This window comes from Cervus canadensis, chromosome X (assembly GCF_019320065.1).
Source record: "Cervus canadensis isolate Bull #8, Minnesota chromosome X, ASM1932006v1, whole genome shotgun sequence".
NCBI lineage: Eukaryota > Metazoa > Chordata > Mammalia > Artiodactyla > Cervidae > Cervus > Cervus canadensis.
The window spans coordinates 91,880,779-91,884,285 of NC_057419.1; positions in this window are offsets into that span (position 1 = coordinate 91,880,779).

A 3,507-nucleotide genomic window follows, 5' to 3' on the forward strand; every position below is an offset into this window, starting at 1 on the left:
GATAAAGGTTTGAAAAAAAAGGAATTTAAAAAAATAAAACAACCCAATCAAAAAATGGGCAGAAGACCTTAATAAACATTTCACCAAAGAAGACATACGGTTGGCCAGTAAGCTCATGAAAAGATGTTCAACATCACTAATTAGTAGAGAAATGCAAATCAAAACTACAATGAAGTACCACTTCATACTGGTCAGAATGGCCATCATTAAAAAGTTACAAATAACAAATGCTAGAGAGTGTGTGGAGAAAAGGGAACCCTCCTACACTGTTGCTGGGAATTCAAGTTGGTGCAGCCACTATAGAAAATAGTGTGGAAATTCCTCAGAAAACTAAAGATAGAATTACCATATGATCCAGCAACCCCATTCCTGGGCATATAAGCCAGAAAATTTTATTTGAAAAGATACATGCACCCCTATGTTTACAGCAGCACTATTCACAATATCCAAGACATGGAAACAACCTAAATGTATGGAATCCTACTCAACCATAAAATAAAGTGAAATAATGTCAATTGTAGTAAGATGGATGCAACTAGATAGTATCATACTAAATAAGGTAAGTCAGAAAGAGAAAGACAAATATCATACGACATCACTTATATGTGGAATCTAAAATTTGGCACAGATGAATCTATCTACAAAACAGAAACAGACTCACAGACATAGAGAACATACTGATAGTTGCCAAGGGGTTGGGGTAGGGTGGGGGGAGAGAAGGACTGGAAATTTGGGATTAGCAGATGTAACATCATATATAGAATGGATAAACAACAAGGTCCTACTGTATAGCAGAGTGAACTATATTCAATATCCTGTGATAAGCCATCATAGAAAAGAATATAAAAAAGAATGTTTATATGTGGATAAGGGCTTCCCCAATAGCTCAGATGGTAAAGAAACTGCCTGCAATGCAGGACACACGAGTTCGATTCCTTGTTCAGGAAGATCCCCTGGACCAGGAAATGGCAACCCACTCCAGTATTCTTGCTTGGAGAATTCCATGGACAGAGGAGCCTGGTGTGTTACAGTCCATGGGTTCACAAAGAGTCTCTCTCTCACACACACACACACACACACACACACCTGTATAACTGAATCATTTTGTTTTGCAGCAGAAATTTGCATAACATTGTAAATCAAGTACACTTCAGTAAAAAAAAAAAATAGATTGTCTTTATCATCTTCATTCTCTTCATAGTAACTCATGATTTGGATGAGAGGCTTCATGATTTCACTCCATAATATAGGCAAGCTCAACAAAGGATAAGTGTAGAACCCAACCAATGGCAGGGCACAAGTGCTGGAGGAGCACTCCCAGCAATAGAGGTGGATTTTGAAAGTGCATCCAGCTGACTAGGGGACTATCCAAGAAGCACAAAAACTCAATCCCAGTTGAGGAAATACTTGACAACCAAAAGAGAAAAGCAGGATCCCAATAGCTAGCCAGAAGACTAAATCAGAGACTTTGTAGACAACATCTCTCAGAATTCTAGACATGAGAGGAAATACCATCCAAGATAACTGTAACAAACTGGTTCAGTAGGCAGGATAAGATGTTGAAATCTATTGACACAAGTAGAGAGCATATGTCCCTAGGACGGGTCTGATGCTGAGAGATAGGGAGAGCTGAAACGCAGAGCCAACAGAAAGAATCTCTGGGCACCTCCAGTTCTGGGTCTGATTAATATTAAAGGGAATGGGGAGAGAAATAAAGGATTCATTAAAGTATTAATATCAGCATTTTCTCTACAATCCTCCTAGTGAATATGTGCAAGAGTTCCTCTAAAATCTACTACTAATTTGGAGTTTCTGGCCCATAAGGTATAGAAATGTTTAATTTTGCAAGTTAATGCCCCATTGTTTTCCAAAGCATATGTCAAATTTACTCTTCCTTCAGCAGATTCTAAGTGTTTGCATTGATCTTTGTCCTTGCCAACATTTGGTACTGATAAAAATTTTTTCAGATGTGTAAAGTGTTATTTCATGATATTCTCAATTTGTATTTCTCTGATTAGTAATGGGATAAACATCTTTTCATGCTTTTATTCTCCATATTTGTTTCATCTTCTGAAAAATTCCTATAGTAACTCTAGCACATGTTAGCTACTGGGTTGTGGTATTTACTTATGGATTTGTAGAATTTCATAAAAATTATATTCTATACGCTAATCATTTTGAAATTGTATGTATTGTAAGTATATTCAATTTCAAGCTCACCATTTTGCTCTTCAGAATTAACAGACGTTCTCAATTTTAGTGTAGTCTAATATATCGATCTTATCATTTGTGTTTAGTATTTTTGTATCTGATTTAAAAAAAAATTCCTACATTGAGGTCATAAAAATAGTCTCACATTTTTCCACTAAAAGTTTGTTTTACATAATTTTACAAATGAGCCAAAAGAGGGAGTTGAAATTGAATGAAATGGAAATTTCCAGAATTCAACAAATTCTTCTGAGAGTCTATAATTTTCAAGGAATTGTACTAAAGATTGGATCTTTCATTACCTCATTATGTTTACCTCTTTAAATGCAACACTTCAGTTTAGCCTTCCAGTCTCCCATATATTAGAAGCTCGCACTGATGATCATGACCCAGAGAATAATTAGAACAGATTTCTTAGATCCCACGTACCAATGTTAATTGACTTGTGTCTAGTGCTCTGGTTATATTTAGTTATCATTACCTATATTGCCCCACTGCTAGGCTCTGACTATTTAAATTTCATGGAAAATTTAGACTTTTTATACAGGGTGGAATCTGTGTATGTTTAAAAAAAAGAAAGAAAAGAGGTGCTTTCCATGGTTTACAAGGGATGCTTCATTAGTATATATTCTGTACAGAGAAAAAACCTACTACATGGTGACCCAGAATAACAGCAACCGAAACACTCTTTAGGTTTCTCTAGGAGCTTTATTCAGGATATCGGATTTAGTGCCTTATTTTCTTTCCAAAGCCAATGCAGAAGTACTGCATCAAATAAGCAAGCTCTTCACACTCCCTGAGCTCCAAGTGTTAGACTAGAAAGTGTTTAGATAGCAAAACAATAAAAACAATCACAATGAAGCTAGACATCTTTATATCTATGTAATAGGGAGAGTGCTCTGATATTCCTTACAGATAGTTTCTATTAAAATAAAGAGAACTAAAATAAATATGCTGTGATAATTATCTCCTAGAGGAAGGTTAAGGCATATTTCAAAATGGTCTGTTGTCCAAAGAGGTGACTTCAAGTTCTGAGAACTGGTGAACATTTCTTGCGGAATATTTATGATATGGACTTAAATTATTTTTGCTATAGATGCATTCTGAATATAATTTTGGAAGATTAAATAATTGCTTTCCTTTCAGAAAAGCTAGCATTTCTCTTTTCCATTTCTTTTCAAGTGCCTACTTGGCCTAGGAGCAGGAGGACATTTCGAAAGCTATGTATGTGACTTTATGCTTGCAGATTAATATCTATCAAATCATGTGGATAAAATCACTAGTCTAATGACTCCAAGA